This window comes from Lathyrus oleraceus, chromosome 7 (genome assembly GCF_024323335.1).
Source record: "Lathyrus oleraceus cultivar Zhongwan6 chromosome 7, CAAS_Psat_ZW6_1.0, whole genome shotgun sequence".
Lineage (NCBI taxonomy): Eukaryota > Viridiplantae > Streptophyta > Magnoliopsida > Fabales > Fabaceae > Lathyrus > Lathyrus oleraceus.
The window spans coordinates 226,172,168-226,192,962 of record NC_066585.1 but is presented as its reverse complement, the minus strand read 5'-3'; the positions used below and the strand labels follow the sequence as shown (position 1 = coordinate 226,192,962).

The 20,795-nt window shown below is 37.4% G+C and overlaps 1 pseudogene; it reads right to left on the bottom strand.

The window, feature by feature from the left end:
* Positions 1 to 19,502: 19,502 nt before the first annotated feature.
* Positions 19,503 to 20,568, bottom strand: LOC127103066 (uncharacterized; annotated as a pseudogene).
* Positions 20,569 to 20,795: the final 227 nt, after the last annotated feature.

Here is a 20,795-nt window from a genome sequence, read left to right as displayed (position 1 = left end):
AACAAATTTGATTTTATTTAAGGGGATTAAAATCGAATATATCTCGGAACCTATTTATGCAAAAATTGTATGTTTCTCAAGACTTTGACAATAAACGTCAAAAACATTTAATGAGAAATAATGCAGTGAAATGACATGGTAAAAGGAAAAATTATATGAAAAAATTAACTTTATAAATTGAACGCATATACATATATTGAAAACTCGTTTCTCACTTTCACGGTTGGATACTTTAAGCGTGTAATGTGTAAAATTACTGACCCCTAAAACTATAAACAAACACTGCTTATATGTTCTTCCTAACATAACCGTCCACAACAATCAACTTAGCAAAACTTGACACGTCTTCGTCTTCATGCTTCTTTCGTATTTGACATGTTTCTACATGTTCTTGAATAATTGTATGATCTTATCCATATTCTTCGATAAAAACATAATAGCCACATCAACTAAAAAATTCTCAAATCTCACTGAGTCTTTTAACTCGGTCAAGATCTTTAATGAACATTTCGACCAGTTTTCCCAACCTCCTTTGACAGGAAATTCTCATCAAATGGTTGTGGTCTTCTGGTTGAAAATGACCATTTTGATTATGGGTGAACCTTAAATCTCGGTCATAGCCAAATTCGATTCTGAATCCTCACGTTTATTACCTATGTCGAAAATATGAGGTACCAAATTGCCCCCCAAAATGCCATTTTTCGACCACACAAATGTGGAAAGGGAGAAATGTGACATTTTTAACACTTTTCGACACTCTTCAGATCACTCTATTGACGTCAATGTCATCATTGCGTCTTTTCACAAACGTCTACTCAAAATGATTTTTTGCAATAAAACCATCATGACTCCTACTTCCTAGAAGAATGGACAATAACCTCCCTAGCCCACTAATGTTTCCATTACTTGAAGAGGAACTATTTTCAACTGTCACGCAAACGTCACTTGTTGGACGATTACCCACTACTATTCTCTATAAATATTAGTCTTAGCTTTTCATTTCATTTCTTCCAACTTTGAACATTCACATGCGTTAGTCTATTTATTTCAACTAAAGGAACCTTCTTTTTTAAAAGCTTCAAGAAAAGAAATAATGTCTGCTTCTACAGCTTCTGCGCCAACTACCGACAAGAACCCACTTGCATTTGTGATTCTGACATCAGAGGAAGAAAAGGGAAGAAATTTCGTGTCTGAACCATCGCTTGCTAAGGAGAAAATCTCCATCATGGCCAAGCAGGTACTAATTCCGTTTTCCTTTTCTGATAAACTTCTTGTGTTTCTAGGTCCATTTCCCATTGCCAAATCACGCTATGGGAAAGTGAAAGGTTTCTTTCCTCGTTATCCCATTATCATGCCTTTTGTGTTCGAACAACATGCTCTCGACCTAAATTTTATGAAGACGCCTATGTGCGTTTTTCGATCATCACCCCCACCCCAAAATAAGAATCACCTTGCATGGTTCGACAAAGTTCAAAACAAAAGGAAAGAACAATGGAAAAACATAGGCATTTTTGACGTAATTCAACTGTCTAGAACCGACCATAAGTATAACCCTGTTATGCTGCTTGTTTAGATCTTCTTTTGGGAAGGTTCGACAAAGACATTCCATCTTCCCTGTGGGATAGTTACACCGAATTTGTTCGATGTAGCAGTTATTACTTGGCTTCAACCCACAGGTAAAACCTTCACCCCTACACTGGAAACTGATAATGATTTCATCTTTGATTGATACAACTTCAAAATTTACATCATTGACCATTATAACACCGTTGTATAAGAGGTCTCCGACTAAGAGCACATCACTTTTCTTACCCTTTGCCTTTCCTACTACTTCTTTTGCTCAAGTTCTTTGCAAATAGCTAAATAATACGTTCCCTTATATCAATCATTAGGTATTGCTTCTCATAAGCTGAAACACCTCCCCAAGACCAATAAAAAATACCTCTTTTCTGGCCCCCTATGGCTCTTGCAACTTTTGTTGAATGCTAAATTTGAACCAAAATTAGAGAAACCATTTCGAAGGCTCTGATGGTAGAAACTGATGCTAGGAGCATCAAAAGCACTTGAGTGTCCTTAGTTACCCCATAAGACACTTCTTCAAAGATAACATTCATGAAGTAAATCAATTTGTTTCTCTCCACCAAAACTTTCGTTTCGACTACGGAACCCTTCGTAGATCGATGTGTTGGCCCTAGTTGGTTCTGAAACAGGTTCCCTGCTGTAACTCCCTGTTGCAATGTCGAATGCTGCTTGGGCAACTTTTTTAACCTCTAAGCTCCTATATACTCGCATCGACACATGGTCAGCTAGTTTTCAGTTTATCAGTTATCCGCCTAACTTAGTGTCAAGGCAATTTGGTTTTAGCCAAATGTTGCTAAAATCTCTATACATATGGGAAAATGATACTTTTGGTCAAAGAGAAAATTTTATGCTTAAGAGTATAGAGATTGCATGCAGTTCCAACATCAACAAGTTCTCGAACAACCCACATTTTAATTTCAACCTTCCTTCTACTCCACGGTGGAGTTTGAGAATTGGTGGTCGAAATACTTCTAACAACCACCAAATCCAAGAAGAAGAAGAAGAATAAAACCACAAAGGTTACACCGAGACATGTATGCACTCATGATTTTCTTAAGCTTCTGGTTTCGATGATTTGGTGAAACTAACCACTCAAACCTTTCAGACTGTGCCAGAACCAACAGAGACCTTGGCCGAGGTTAAGAGGTCAGACGATAGTGAAAAGACCCAAATCTTTTCGAAACCTAAAGCCAAACCCTCTCCTAAGCAAGGCATCAACAAGACAAAAGGCACCAGTCAAAAGACAAATCCTCCCAAGGAAAAACCAACTTTGATTGTTGGCCTTGCTGATAAAAAGGGTAAAAACTTGGCCAATTCTAATAAGGAAACAGGAGGCAAGCAACAATGAGGCCTCCATATTAAAGAGAAAAATAAGAAGGAACCTGATGTATTACTTGTATTTCTCATTTATCATTTTATCTATCATAACTAATCATTCCTCTTTCTCATACACAATCAGGATTGAATGAGAACATGGTAGAGAAATCAAAAGGTACTGAATGTTAGACTCCCAGTTACTCTATCATTCATTGGTCAACGCTCATCGACTCTAGTCTCACATATGTTCATCTAGAGGCCAAGAAAATTAGTGAAGATGCAGGCACTTCTAAAGAACCAAATCATGAGGTGGAAGACAAAGTCAATAAATTGACTCCCCAGCGGATCAAAGAATTTGATGATACACTAGCCTCTATCCATGAAAATTTGTCCTAGGACAATCCACATACTGCAAAGTGCTTCAAGAAAGTGGAAGAAGAGCAAGTCAAAAATGGTGTCAAAAATATTCCACCGGAGGATGGTAGTCAGCCTAATGATGTCGAAGAGAATTGTTAGACGGTGTGGCTAGTGATCGAGAGGGGGGGTGAATAGATCACCTTTTTAAAATTGAACAGATTTAAAATTTTATCAGAGTTTTTAAACTTGGCGGAAAATTTCAGTACCGAATCGACTTCCGTCTATTCTGAACCACTACTAGAAAACCGGACACGCGAGTTTAATGCTGGATTTGGATAAGAATGACAGAAATTATTAACACCAGAATCTTAGCTAGTTGAATGCACTTATCATTAAAGTCTATTTCCAATGAATAAAACCTGGCTAACAATTTTGTCAAACAGTTGGTGTGTATGTGCTTAATGATGAACAATGGTGGACTTTAGTTTGAAAGTTTTCTTGCCACTATTGTATCACAAAGGGTTCAGCCACAACACACAAACTGATATTGCAAAACTGATGAAAAACGTAAAGAAAAGTAAGGAAAGAATATGATATGCAGAGATTTGGTAAGGAAGTTCCCCACGTCGTCCTCGCGTGTGGGTACGTCTCCCTCTCAATTTCAAATGAAATTGAGAACTTTGATTATCAATTATGCCGAATTCGTAGATACAAGGTTACGATACACAGACAGAATTCTAAATTCCAAGAACTTCTTCTTGTATGAAACCTCCACTTGATCTGAGCACGATCAAGAATTTCCTGCACGAAATTGCAAACAATTCACCGGTTCCACGACCTGTTTGCGAAATCCCCCGATCTCCAAACGCAACGCTGCGGCTGAATCTGTTCTGAAAACGTGACTAACAAACCCTCAAGAACACTCCAGTTCTTGAAGGACAAACCAATTGGTTTTTCCTCGAAACCCCCTTCAATCTTCAACTCAGCTAGATCCTCGATCGTTCCACTGAAAAACTCAGCTAGATCCTTGATCGTACCACTGAACGTTATCTCGTTGATCCTTTAATCCAAAGAACAAGAATGATTATGTGTTGATGTTCTTGAAGAAAAGTGATTGAGAATATGAAGAAGATGAAGTCTCTTTCAGGTTTCTGATTGCTCCAAAAACAATTGTTGCTACACTCTTTTGATCTTGTGTTCAACTGTTTTTCTTCTCAGAATTCGTATCTGCCCCTGCTGTCACAACATTTCTTATATATGCAAAAAAAGAAGCTGTTAGAACATAAAACAGATTTATGCATTGATACATGAGGGTATGCATCGATGCATACTGTAAGATAAATGAGTTTTTGGTGAATTTAAGTGAGCATGGATCGATGCATAATTCGTATGTATTGATGCATATGACATTTCCACTAACATGGATCGATGCATAATTCGCATGCATTGATACATAGGACATTTCAAATAATCATGCATTGATGCAACGCTCGTATGGATCGATCCATAGAGCATTTTGCCTGTCCATGTATCGATACATGACTCGTATGCATCGATGCATACTGAACAAAAGAATTTTGTGATTTACAACATACTGTATGGATCGATGCATAGGATTATGTGTTGATGCATACTGACACAAATGGATTTTATGAGTTCTTTTAAGAGATGTATCACTGTGGATCTTCATGTATAGACATGAGACAATAGTATGAGATAAAAGCACAATTGAATCATGCAAAATGATGCACATGCCAACAATTGGTCAATGATCACACAATTTGCTATCATTCAAAACTTATTCAAGGTAAGGACTTTGCTCACAAGAATCATACTCAAAACATCATCTAAGATTATTCCTCATATACTTCCATCCATCAAGAAGAGATCTTGGCCATCAAAATGGAAAATCCTGCAGAGGCCTTAAGGAGGCTTCAGAAATTGCATAGGCTTTCGACCGGCATAAGATCTTCAAATTCTTCAAATGCTTCTTTGGTTGATTGATCGGTCACCAATTTCACTCTGTCTTCTTGGCTTATCCGACAAGAAACCAAGGATTTTGGAACACTTTGTGCGTATTATGCTACCTTTGAAGTTAATTTTCATTATCATAAGTTATTTCAGCATTTTATCAACTTCTAGTTTATTTTATGTTTTTGTGATTTTATGCGTTGGTTGTCTGTGTTTGTGCCCTCCAGCTCCACGTAGAAAAGCCAACAGACTCAATACGAGAAAGTGGAAAGTTTCGGCATTCGAGAAAATGAGATTTCTCAGTTCAAGAGGCCTGACACGGCCACCTGTGTCAGAAGGAAGAAAAAAAAGAGCAAGTAATGCCCAAGATAGTGGCCTAACACGGCCGCCTGTGTCAGCTGACACGGCCCGTGTTAGGTCAACTGGGGTATGTCAGTAATGAGATAGCAAGGCAGAAAGCTAACACAGCCACCAGTGTCAGCTGACACAGGTCGTGTCAGCCCAGGCGCAAACTGTAACACCCTTCTAAAATACCCCAAATATTTAATTAAAATAACAATATATCAATCAGAGTAATATGCAATCAAGGGTGTCACACAATTATTTCACACCATTCCTCATAATATTTAGTCATGCTCATTATTTAACTCAAAACATAAAGTATTGCACAATACGCAGCGGATAGAGATCAAATCGATCATTCAAAACATGTAACACATTACATGTAAAATGGTTCACAACCAACAATGAAACATTTAAGACATCCCGTCTCGATGTTACATCTATCAGAGCATGACCCACTAAGGAGACTACACTAGACTCCAAGCACTAACTTCTACTCGATCACTGCTCGATACCTGAAAAATAGTTGTAAGGGTGAGTTCCTCAATCGATATAATAAGCATTATAAAATATCATGCAATGTTAAGTAATTTTAACACATTTCATCACCCAAATCAGATTATACATTCAGCAACGGCAATATCAGCTCAATCATACTCAACATCAACACAATTCATACTCATACTCAATGCCAACACAAACACACGTATAATATTGGAATACATCCATTCATATTATACGCCATACATACATTATGCAATGAGACTCTATGCATGCGGTACCGACTCTTCGTGAACATATAGTTCAACCTCACCGTCCAAATCCAGGCACGGCTACCAAGTCCACTAGTCCCACTCATTTGAGACCTAGTGACTCACTCACTAATTCCTCACCATGGGAATTAGCTACCACCCCAAATGGGCCATGCTATGCACGCTAATCACCTAGCATGCAAACATCAACAACAGTCCATAACGACTAACTCACTAATTCCTCACCATGGGAATTAGCTACCACCATAAAGGCCACAACATGCGTGCTAATCACCTAGCAATGCAACATCAACAACAGTAATCCACAATGGACCTATGCTCACACTCTAAGCCATAAAACAGTCCATTCACAAACACATGCATAATATATACATTCACAACATTATGCATACCATCACACATCATCAACATATGCATCAAAACATCATATCATGTCAAATAATTAATCACAGTATTAGCACACTCTACTAATACCTACACTGCTCAAAACAGCGGGAATTAATCCCTATTACATCATATGCCAACATAGGCCAACCCTCAGACAAGCATACCACATTTAAATAACAATTTTTTCCACTCTGCAACAGTGTTAACCGGTTAACGCCCTGGGTTAACCGGTTAACGCAGACCAAACACGCTTCCTGGCAAAACTTAACAGTGTTAACCGGTTAACGCCCTGGGTTAACCGGTTAACGCAAGCAAAACAGCACATTTTCCTAATTCGCAACAGTGTTAACCGGTTAACACCCTGGGTTAACCGGTTAACGCAAGACAGAAAGTTGTTCCTGCGCTAACACAAAGCAGAATGCAGAATTCTCCGCATTTTCCGCCGTTGGAGGACTTCCGGACCTCCGATTTCAATTCCGTAAAAAGCTATACGTTCGGGAAAACACGACTCACAAAATTACAGATTCAATTACAGTTTTTAACACAACTCATCCATCACAATTTTCAACATTCGTCATCCCAATTAGGGTCAATTCAACGGTTTATCACTACCCATTACATGCTAACCCATAATACCCATTAAACGACGATAAACCCCCCTTACCTGAGTTAATCCGGCGAATCTTTAAGCTTCAAGCTTTTCTCTTCTCCAACCTTCTTCCTCTTGCTCTGCCTCTTTGCCCTTTCTCCACTTCCTCAATCGCTTCTCTGTTTCACGTGAAAACTCTTTTTACCAAATGGAACCCTTTTTCCTTATTTCCAACTTATATATATATTTTCCAATAATTATTATTTCAATAATAATAATAATAATCCAATAATTCCAATTATTTAATTAAATTAATAAATATAATATTAACTTAAATTAAATAATTATCTTATTTTAATCGGGGTGTTACAACTCTCCCCCACTAAAAGAGTTTTTGTCCTCGAAAACATACCTCAAGCGAATAACTCGGGATAAGACTCCTTCATCTGACTCTCAAGTTCCCAAGTCACATTGCCACCTGCTGGTCCTCCCCAAGCTACCTTCACCAAGGCAATCTCTTTACCCCGCAACTGCTTCAACTCTCGATCCTCGATCCTCATAGGTGACGTTTCAACAGTCAGGTTATCTCTCACCTGTACATCATCTACTTGGACTACATGCGACGGATCATGAATGTACCTCCTCAACTGAGACACATGAAAAACCTCATGCAAATTCGCAAGCGACGGCGGTAAAGCGATACGATAGGCTACCTCCCCTATCCTCTCCAAAATCTGATAAGGACCAATAAATCGAGGTGTCAACTTTTTCGACTTCAAAGCTCGACCAACACCAGTTATCGGAGTAACACGAAGAAACACATGATCTCCCTCTTGGAACTCAAGTGACTTCCTCCTCTTGTCATGATAACTCTTCTGACGACTCTGAGCAATTCTCATCTTCTCCTGAATCATCTTAATCTTTTCCGTAGTTTGTTGAACAATCTCCGGTCCCACCACAGCACCCTCACCGGACTCATACCAACATGAAGGTGTCTGACATCTCCTACCATACAAAGCTTCGAACGGTGCCATACCAATGCTCGAATGAAAACTATTATTGTAGGTAAACTCAATCAAAGGTAAGTAACAATCCCAAGCACCTCCCTTTTCCAAAACACAAGCTCTCAAAAGATCTTCTAGTGACTGAATCGTCCTCTCAGTCTGACCATCAGTCTGTGGATGATATGCAGAACTCAATCTCAGCTTAGTTCCCAAAGCCCTCTGCAAACCTTCCCAGAACTTCGATGTAAATCTAGGATCTCTGTCCGAAACAATACTCGACGGAATACCATGCAAACTTACAATCTTCTCAATATACAACTCGGCTAATCTCTCTAACGGATAATCCATTCTGATCGGAATGAAATGAGCCGATTTTGTCAATCTGTCTACAATCACCCAAATAGCTTCACAATTCTTATTTTTCCTCGGCAAACCAGACACAAAATCCATACTGATACTATCCCACTTCCACTCTGGAATAGCCAACGGTTGCATTAGCCCAGACGGCTTCTGATGCTCAATCTTTGACTTCTGACAAGTCAAACAAGAATAAACAAAACTCGCAATTTCTCTTTTCATTCCCGGCCACCAAAATAACTTTTTCAAATCATGATACATCTTCGTAGCTCCAGGATGAATACTCAGGCCACTATGATGTCCTTCCTCCAGAATACTCTTCTTAAGTTCGGTAACATCCGGAATACACACCCGATTACCAAATTTCAAAACACCATTCTCATCAACTCTGAATTCACCACCTCGACCTTGATTCACTAGAGTCAACTTATCAACCAAAAGCATATCGGATTTCTGACCCTCTCTGATCTCATCCAAAATACCACTCGTTAACTTCAACATTCCCAATTTAACACTATTGTGAGTACTCTCACACACCAAACTCAAGTCTCTAAACTGCTCAATTAAATCCAATTCCCTAACCATTAACATAGACATATGCAATGATTTCCGACTCAATGCATCAGCCACTACATTTGCTTTACCCGGATGGTAATTCAAACCAAAGTCATAATCCTTCAGAAATTCTAACCATCTCCTCTGTCTCATATTCAGCTCTTTCTGATCAAACAAATACTTTAAACTTTTATGGTCACTGAAAATCTCAAATCTTGACCCGTACAAATAATGCCTCCATAACTTCAGAACAAAAACCACAGCTGCCAACTCTAAATCGTGTGTCGGATAGTTCCTCTCATGAACCCTCAGCTGTCTCGAAGCATAAGCTATAACCTGCTTATTCTGCATTAACACACCACCCAAACCCAACAATGAAGCATCACAGTAAACCTCAAATGATTCCGACGGACTCGGTAATATCAGAATAGGAGCAGTAGTTAACCTTCTCTTTAACTCTTGGAAACCTTCTTCACATTTTGAGTCCCAAACAAACGCTTGCCCTTTTCTAGTCAACATCGTCAACGGTAACGCCAACTTAGAAAATCCCTCAATGAACTTCCTATAATAACCAGCCAAACCAAGGAAACTTCGAATCTCAGCAACAGACTTCGGAGCTTCCCACTTAGATACCGCTTCTATCTTAGAAGGATCAACAGCAACACCACCTCTTGAAATCACATGACCAAGAAAACTAACCTCTTCTAACCAAAATTCACATTTGGACAGTTTAGCAAATAACTTCTTTTCTCGTAGAACTCCTAAAACCACTCTCAAATGCTCAGCATGCTCTTCTTCAGATTTCGAATACACCAAAATATCGTCAATAAATACCACAACAAACTTGTCTAGGTACGGATGGAAAATCCTATTCATATACTCCATAAATACCCCAGGCGCATTAGTCACACCAAAAGGCATTACAGAATACTCATAATGTCCATACCTTGTTTTGAAAGCAGTCTTCGGAATATCCTCAGTTTTCACACGTATCTGATGATATCCCGATCTCAAATCTACTTTGCTGAACACACTCGCACCAACCAACTGATCCATTAAATCATCAATCCTCGGCAAAGGATACCGATTCTTGATCGTCACTTTATTCAGTTGCCTGTAGTCCACACACAACCTCATAGTACCTTCTTTCTTCTTAACCAATAACACTGGTGCACCCCACGGTGACACACTCGGACGAATAAATTTCTTATCCAACAGATCTTCCAGCTGACTCTTCAATTCAGCTAACTCAACAGCAGACATACGGTAAGGAGCCATCGATATCGGTCTAGTACCAGGTACCAAATCAATCGAGAACTCAACTTCACGCTCTGGCGGTAATTCATTCACTTCTTCAGGAAACACATCAGGAAAATCACACACCACGGCTAGATCGCGAATCACCAGTTTATCTTTAGCCTCTAAAGTCGCTAACAGCATAAACAACTCTGCCCTATCTACTACTGCCTCATTCACCTGCCTTGCTGATAGAACCAAACTCTCTCCTTCCTCAATCTCAGGAAAGATCACAGTCTTATCAAAACAGTTGATAGAAACCCGGTTAGACACCAACCAGTTCATACCCAAGATAACGTCAATCTGCACTAGTGGAAGACACACAAGGTCCATCCCAAAGTCTCTACCAAAAATACTCAAAGGACAATTCAAACAAACTGAAGTAGTAGTCACTGAACCCTTTGCAGGAGTATCAATCACCATACTACCATGCATCTCAGATATCTCTAACTTAAGTTTCACAGCACAATCCAAAGATATAAAGGGATGAGTAGCACCTGTGTCAATAATAGCTACAAGAGGAAAGCCATTAATATAACACGTACCTCGGACCAAACGATCATCTGCAGAAGTCTCAGAACCCGATAAAGCAAAGACCTTGCCTCCCGATTGGTTCTCTCTCTTCGGCTTAGGACACTGTGGACTGATATGACCCACCTCTCCACAGTTGAAACAAGTCACAGTCTTCAACCGACACTCTGCAGCCAAGTGACCACCTTTTCCACACTTGAAACACTTCTTCTCATTACTGGTACACTCATGGATACGATGTCCAGCCTGACCACACCTGAAACACTTAGCAGGGGCACTAGAATCTCCCCCACTAGGCCTCTTCATCCCACTCTGTCTCTGGATACCTCTGCCAGCTGCATACGGTTTCCCACGATCATTCTGATTCTTGCCTTTTCTATCAACCCTTTGCTGATAGCTCTCTGCTCTAGCCTTGGTATCCTGTTCAAAAATCCTGCAACAGTCAACCAAATCAGAAAACACTCTAATCCGCTGATACCCAATAGCCTGCTTAATCTCGGGACGTAACCCGTTCTCAAACTTCACACATTTTGAAAATTCCCCAGTAGCCTCGTTATAGGGAGTGTAATACTTCGACAACTCTGTGAACTTAGCAGCATACTCAGTAACAGACCGATTGCCCTGCTTCAATTCCAAGAACTCTATCTCTTTCTTTCCTCTGACATCCTCTGGAAAGTACTTCCTCAGGAATCTCTCTCTGAACACTGCCCAAGTGATCTCAGCATTCCCAGCAGCTTCCAACTCCGTGCGGGTAGCAACCCACCAATCATCTGCTTCCTCTGACAGCATATGCGTACCGAACCTGACCTTCTGGTTATCGGCACACATTCACTCGGAAGATTCTCTCGATCTCCTTCAACCACTTCTGAGCGCCATCTGGATCGTATGCTCCCTTGAACATTGGAGGATTGTTCTTCTGGAACTCACTCAGTTGACGAGCAGCTCCCATTCCTACAGCATTCGGATTCCCTCCAAGTACTCCAACTAGCATACCCAGAGCCTCAGCAATCGCAGCATCGTCTCTACCTCTTCCAGCCATCTCTATTCTGAAAACCCAACAAGCTAAAACAATAAGTACTGATAGGGTTACACAACACCTATCCCGTACAGGGGAACAGAATAATTACGACTCGACTCGACCGACTATGCTCTGATACCACTAATGTAACACCCTTCTAAAATACCCCAAATATTTAATTAAAATAACAATATATCAATCAGAGTAATATGCAATCAAGGGTGTCACACAATTATTTCACACCATTCCTCATAATATTTAGTCATGCTCATTATTTAACTCAAAACATAAAGTATTGCACAATACGCAGCGGATAGAGATCAAATCGATCATTCAAAACATGTAACACATTACATGTAAAATGGTTCACAACCAACAATGAAACATTTAAGACATCCCGTCTCGATGTTACATCTATCAGAGCATGACCCACTAAGGAGACTACACTAGACTCCAAGCACTAGCTTCTACTCAATCACTGCTCGATACCTGAAAAATAGTTGTAAGGGTGAGTTCCTCAATCGATATAATAAGCATTATAAAATATCATGCAATGTTAAGTAATTTTAACACATTTCATCACCCAAATCAGATTATACATTCAGCAACGGCAATATCAGCTCAATCATACTCAACATCAACACAATTCATACTCATACTCAATGCCAACACAAACACACGTATAATATTGGAATACATCCATTCATATTATACGCCATACATACATTATGCAATGAGACTCTATGCATGCGGTACCGACTCTTCGTGAACATATAGTTCAACCTCACCGTCCAAATCCAGGCACGGCTACCAAGTCCACTAGTCTCACTCATTTGAGACCTAGTGACTCACTCACTAATTCCTCACCATGGGAATTAGCTACCACCCCAAATGGGCCATGCTATGCACGCTAATCACCTAGCATGCAAACATCAACAACAGTCCATAACGACTAACTCACTAATTCCTCACCATGGGAATTAGCTACCACCATAAAGGCCACAACATGCGTGCTAATCACCTAGCAATGCAACATCAACAACAGTAATCCATAATGGACCTATGCTCACACTCTAAGCCATAAAACAGTCCATTCACAAACACATGCATAATATATACATTCACAACATTATGCATACCATCACACATCATCAACATATGCATCAAAACATCATATCATGTCAAATAATTAATCACAGTATTAGCACACTCTACTAATACCTACACTGCTCAAAACAGCGGGAATTAATCCCTATTACATCATATGCCAACATAGGCCAACCCTCAGACAAGCATACCACATTTAAATAACAATTTTTTCCACTCTGCAACAGTGTTAACCGGTTAACGCCCTGGGTTAACCGGTTAACGCAGACCAAACACGCTTCCTGGCAAAACTTAACAGTGTTAACCGGTTAACGCCCTGGGTTAACCGGTTAACGCAAGCAAAACAGCACATTTTCCTAATTCGCAACAGTGTTAACCGGTTAACACCCTGGGTTAACCGGTTAACGCAAGACAGAAAGTTGTTCCTGCGCTAACACAAAGCAGAATGCAGAATTCTCCGCATTTTCCGCCGTTGGAGGACTTCCGGACCTCCGATTTCAATTCCGTAAAAAGCTATACGTTCGGGAAAACACGACTCACAAAATTACAGATTCAATTACAGTTTTTAACACAACTCATCCATCACAATTTTCAACATTCGTCATCCCAATTAGGGTCAATTCAACGGTTTATCACTACCCATTACATGCTAACCCATAATACCCATTAAACGACGATAAACCCCCCTTACCTGAGTTAATCCGGCGAATCTTTAAGCTTCAAGCTTTTCTCTTCTCCAACCTTCTTCCTCTTGCTCTGCCTCTTTGCCCTTTCTCCACTTCCTCAATCGCTTCTCTGTTTCACGTGAAAACTCTTTTTACCAAATGGAACCCTTTTTCCTTATTTCCAACTTATATATATATTTTCCAATAATTATTATTTCAATAATAATAATAATAATCCAATAATTCCAATTATTTAATTAAATTAATAAATATAATATTAACTTAAATTAAATAATTATCTTATTTTAATCGGGGTGTTACACAAACTCTCCCAATTTTTGGGCTTTTCACCCGGGCTTGAGCTGTGAGGATGGTTTGGGGATTTGCAACATTTGTCAAGGGATTTTTCACTATTAAATAAGGGTTTCTACAAGAGAAAAGAGATCTTGGAACGAGGCGAACACATAATTGTCAAACGATCGAGAATTACAGAGATCAAGGAATTCGGAGAGCGGAAGGTTTTCATGAGTGGAAGCGATTGAAGATCCAAGTCATCAAATTACTTGTAATGTGTAATTTTTACGTTGAATATGTTTTGAACAATATGAGTAGTTAAATCCCTCAATACTAGGGGGTTTCCCTGATTTAGAGTTGTAATAACTTTGAGTTTACGATTACATTTATAATATTGTTTTTACGGTGATCTTTTGATGTGTTTAATGTTTTCTCTTTCTGCCAATCGAGATTGTTATATGGTTATCAATTAGGTTGGACCTCCATTGATAAGGTTTTCATAAGATTACTCTGCAGTAGATATCACCTAGGACTAGGGATACCCTGTATGAATCAGAGCATTCTTGATATAATAAGGCTTAACTTCACCATAATTGCCTATGGACATAGAAATTAGGGTATAATGATTAAAGATTTTCTCACCAAAGACTTGGGAGAAAATACCCTTGAGAACTGATAATAATTGATATTTGTTTATGCAATAGTGTCTCAAAGTTGTTACATGGACATATTATACACCTTTCTTGGCATTGTTTCTCTTCCCTTGCAAACCCTTATTTTTCATTAATATTTTTCTTTGCCTTTATTTTTATAATTTTGAATTTAAAAACCTCAACACTAGTTTTTGTTTAATTGAACAATGATTTGAACTAAATATTAACGTGCAGTCCTTGAGATCGACATTCGGGAAATTTACCCTTTATTACTATAACATGAAAAATAATACAGTTGCTATTTTTTTGATCACTGATGTAAGTGAAAGCTCTATGAACCTCCTAAACCAATAACTCAAAGCCAACATCTTTGAACATAACCTCCTCGATGCTATCGAATAAGAAACTCAACTTGGTACCAACATTCAGAAGTTGCTGGCTGAACTTAAGAAGCAAAGGATCCCAAACTCCATGGTTTCGTTTTTGTTTGAGTTTGAAGCTTACTTCGATCAGGTCTGCCCAGACATAAACCATGAAAGGGCCCATAACACTCAACTCCAACCGAAAATAGGAGAAATGATTGTGGTGTTGGATCTAAGTGGAGCTTCTGAAAAAGAGGTTGATAGACTCGAGAATCAACTTCAAGAATATCTGGACAAAAAGGCTTCCTTCGATGATCAAATTTCAAGTCGTCGTGCTCGAATTTCTAAATTGAACAAAGAGATTGAAAATCTGGAAAAGCAAAAAGATGAGCTTGAATGGGAAAAATCATTGCTCATCAGAGAGACTACTGATCAAGAAGCTACCAGAGGCGTCGAACATGGTGAAGTTGATTTTTAACTAGGGAATGAGGTTGATATCTTAGAAGAAGCCAATGACCGAATGAACACCATACTTGTATTTTTCAAGGCCAAACTCGAAGATTTTAAATCTAAGTTTTGTGTTTAGGCTTGTTCTGAAGTTTAACTTATTAGGTTGTAATTTTTTTTGTAATGACTGCCATTTTGGCATCCTTTGAACACCATTTTTGTTTATTTTATATATTTGATTACTATTCCGTCAAAATTTGAATTTCCTGAAGCATAGATTTATATCTCTTCAAATATTTACCGTTTACTCTCAGGATTCGACAATCAGGTGATAGTTCTCCGATTTCATAAGCGTTATTCAAAAATGCTTGAAGGATACGAAATGAGCCCTCCCACTTAGGTGACCATTTGCCTAAGGTTTTTTCTTTTTGATCCATGGGGAAAATGACTTTCCATACACGACCACACGACGAGAAAGTTTTTGTTTTAACCTTCTTATTATAGGCCTTAGCCACTAGTTATTTCTTCATAATTAATACATCTAAAGCAGATAATCTTTCTTCATCTAAATCGACTAGCTCATCTAACATCATACTCCAATAATGTTTGGGTGTTATTTCATCTTGTCTTTGAGTTCTAGCCAACTTTAAATATATTTTGACAGGAAGGACAACGTCATATCCATATGTTAGTCGAAACAGAGTGGAATTTGTTGCCTCCTTAGGGGATGTTCAACATGCCCATAACATCTGGTTTAATGTCTTATGCCAATTCTTTGGCTTTTTACCAACATGTTTTTTATTAGACCAATTATGACCTTATTGGCTGCCTCGACTTAACGATTTGCTTTAGCATAATGTTGTACCCCAAAATTTCCCTCCCCTTTTCACCTTTCCATTCAACCCATAACTTGAGAATCATTTGCATACCCTCATGTTTCATTCATATGCATCAATCATTCATTCATACCTAGTGGCTGATCATTATAGATTCAAAGTTCTTGGCTTGCAAAGCTAGGGTTTTTTGTGTGGATGAAACCCTAAAGGTTTGGATTGGATATTTATCAGATCATAGGGGATGCAAAACCCTAATGGCTTGATCTTTGAAACATGAATTCAACTAAGTTCTATCATGGTACTCCTTAAGGGTCTCAAACCCTAATTTGCTGATGATTTGGTGGTGAGACTTCATGATTGTTCCTTGGGTCTTATCTTGACTTCTAACCCTAATTGGGGGTTCATGTGTTGAAGACTTCGTTGAAAAACATCCTAGTCTATCCAAAGGCTTTGATTGAAAGATATGTTATTTAAACCCTAGTCCATTTGGGGAAGGCTCTTACCCAACATCTTGTTCATCATACCCACATATCTTCATGGTTCCTTTAAGATCATGTCTCATATTCATATGGCTTTTAAGCCATTTCTAGGTCATCATTATGGATTCATCTGTGTTTAATCAGAATTCATGCCAACATACACAAGCTCCTACAAGAAAACCCTAGTTTGAGATCTACATTTGACTTTGGTCAACTATTGATTTTTTGGTTAACTAGTTGACTAAAGCCAACCATATGCCTTAACCTATTGTTAAGCTCATTCTCATTGGTCCATGTCTTGATCCATTCTTTATACCATTTATGTTCATTTGTTGATTGTTCATTCTATTCAAACATAAACAAGTGCAACATAATTTTCAACCTTCATTCAAACATTCAAGTTAGTTCCCCAAATGACACTTAATACTTTCCAAACTTTCATTCATTAACCAATTCATGTCAAACTTAAATGCATATTCAAAACTCCATAGCTTGTCATTGATCCAAATATTCCATATACTTTCCATTCAATGACCAAACTAGCATTCCCATTTTTTTCAAGTTAATTTCATTCTCATTTACATGTTTCCCTTTACAACTAAAATCACAATTCCAAGCCATGTCAAACCAAAGTCATTTTCAAAATCTTATTCATATTCCTTTTGAACCAATCTTTAAACCATTACGATACATTAATCATTTTCATATTTCTATAGGGGCTTAAACAATTCCATACAACCCAAGTTCCAATTTTTACCATACATCCTAATCCATATACAAACTTAACTTCACTTGCATCTATGTCAAACCATTACATAAACATAACATGAACAACTAAGCTAAGTACAAATTCATCCAATACATAACATTCCACATGGCCAATGACAACTTCCTAGCATAACATGATGATATGTCCAAAATCCAGTTGATGATCTCATCCAGTGTTTTCCCTTCATAAGTCATGTATTGTGACCATATAGTCCATCTGCATTCAAACACATCAATACAGAATAGACAAAAATTTATCATTCAATATACAAAAATTAGATTAGACAAAAATGAAATAAAAAATATAAAATAGTAGTATAAAACAATATCAAAGACATTATAATAAAATATAAAATAAAAATAATATATGAGATGATAGATTAGAAAAGATGAAAAAGAAAGAACGTAAGAGATGCAAGATTATAGAAAAAATGTGCAATAAAAACGTAATTAAAAAATAATATAAAAATAAGAAGATAAAACATAAAGAACATAAGATATAAAAAATTGTAGAAGGCGAGAAGTACATGGTAAAAAAGATGAGAAAAATGCACGATACTACTAAAAGATAATTGAGAAGATTGAAAATAAAATCATAAGTGTAAGCAAAAGAAATTCGTTCGTAATAAAAAAATTAAGGTAAAATAGATTTAAATAAAGAAATTAAGGTAAAATAGATTTAAATTCGTTCGTAATAATATAGATTGGTTTTGTTTAGTTTCCAAAATACAAATCACAGACAAAAACAAACGGTACGATTTTGTTAAAAAATAGTTCAAACATATCCGAACCAAATATGAATTTTAATTTTAATTTATAGTTCTATTATATTGATTTTATATATATCACCTTCTACCCTCTCCTCCCCCTTAATGTTTATCGTCTCTCTCGCTTCGAAATTCTCTCTTCTCTCCCCCACACTATGTTCGACCTTTCCTTTCATCTTGAGGATCCTTTTCAATAGACATGAAAATACCTTTAATCTAAAAAAACAATGATCAATCAAAATACAATATATAAAATTTATCTTTTCACTTAAAACAATTAATAAGTTGATTACTTATAAAAGAGCTATATATTAACAACCCCTCTAATATATATTCTATTTATTTTTATTAAAGATATCTACTATGATAATTTTTATATATTAAGAATATAAGCACATTAATAACTTATATATATCAAATACTATGTAAAATAAAGAAAAATTACTTAATTTGATATTGTCTTAACATCTCGAATAATGTTTGGTGCTTATTCTCTTAAGCATCCCTGCCATTTTATAAAATTGATAAAGGAGTTGCTGGGTTTCAAATGCTGTTGATAGACAAGATTGGCTTTTTAATGTTTCGTTGCCTGTTTAGTTATTTTGCATAACATATTAGGACATTATCGTTAAAGAGGTACATGTTGTTTGCCGTCCCTTCTAAGAGCATCTCTAACCGTGAACCCATTTTTGGGTTCTTTGTGAAACCTATTAACTTACGTCAGCTTGAAGCAACTCATTCGGTTTTTCACTCCTAATGATGCAACTCTGAAGAACTCATATTGGGTCTCACAACTTTATTTTATATATTAATATATTATTCATATTAAATTTTATATTAATTAAAATAATAATTTTAATTATTTAAATTAAAATTGATATAAAATAAATAAAATTCAAATTAAACTTATAATCTAACATGATAATTAGAATTAATCTCAAATACATGATATATAATTAAAAACAATAAAAATAAATAACATCTCATAATTAATCAAACTTAAATTTCATCATCTTCATGTCCAAAACGTTCTCAAATATACTCGACTAAATCTCCTTGTGCAATATGATGCAGGCATATATAGTATGCTTAATGGTGTCCATGTGCCAAGCACGCGTTGAGCCACGTGTAACTGCAAATCGAGATTGAAGCACTCCAAATGCCCGCTCCACATCTTTTCTAGCCGATTCTTGATGTTGAGCAAATAATTTTTTCTTTTTTCCCTGTGGCATTGAAATGGTCTTGACAAATGTAGCCCACTCAGGATATATACCATCTGTTAAACAATATCCCATATTATATGGTGTCCCATTGATTGTATATTGCACATTGGGAGCATGTCCTTCCAAAATATCGTTAAACACGTTGGATTGGTTTAGCACATTAATGTCATTGTTTGAACCTGCAATACCAAAGAAAGCATGCCAAATCCATAAATCTTGCGATGCCACTGCTTCAAGCATGATTGTGGGCTTACCATGATCACCTCGACAAAACTGTCTCTTCCATGCAACAGGATAATTTTTCCATACCCAATGCATACAATCAATGGAACCCAACATACCTGGAAAGCCACGTGACTCTCCCATTTGTAAAAACAACATCAGTGTTGTTAGGTTTTCTCAAATACTCAACCCCGAATACAACATTCACGCCCTTAACAAATCTTTGTAAGCACTCAATTGAAGTGCTTTCACCAATTCGAAAATATTTGTCTATAAGGTCAGCAGGAGACCCATACGCCAGCATACGAATAACAACTGTACATTTCTGCAATGGTGAAAGACCCATTTTACCAGTTGCATCGACCCTTATTTGGAAATATTCATCATAATTGCCAAGGGCATCTACAATTCGAAGAAATACATGCCTATGCATTCTGAACCTTATTCGGAATTGAACATCTGTGTATACTGGGTTTTCCGAGAAGTAGTCATTGAATAATTGATTGTGCCCTTCTTCACGACCTCGGTCTATAATTGTTCTTCTCTTTTGCCTAGAAGAACTCCCAAAATTCTGAAGCTGTTGTTCTTCATCACTGTCGTCCATAAATTCTTCTTCAACCAACGCCCAAAATTCTTGATCGTTATTATCTGAATTGTCTGAATCCATTGTAGTTAGTAAAGAATGAGAGAAAAATGAGAGATATGTGGTAAATATGAGAATGATAAAATAATGACATAAGTGGTAGTATATATAATGGTTTGAATAACAGCTAGTTTGAATAACGACTAGTTTAATTTAAAGTGGTACTAATGACCATTTTACATAGGTGTTGATAAAATAACGTGGTACTAATGACCATTTTACATAGGTGTTGATAAAATAAAGTGGTACTA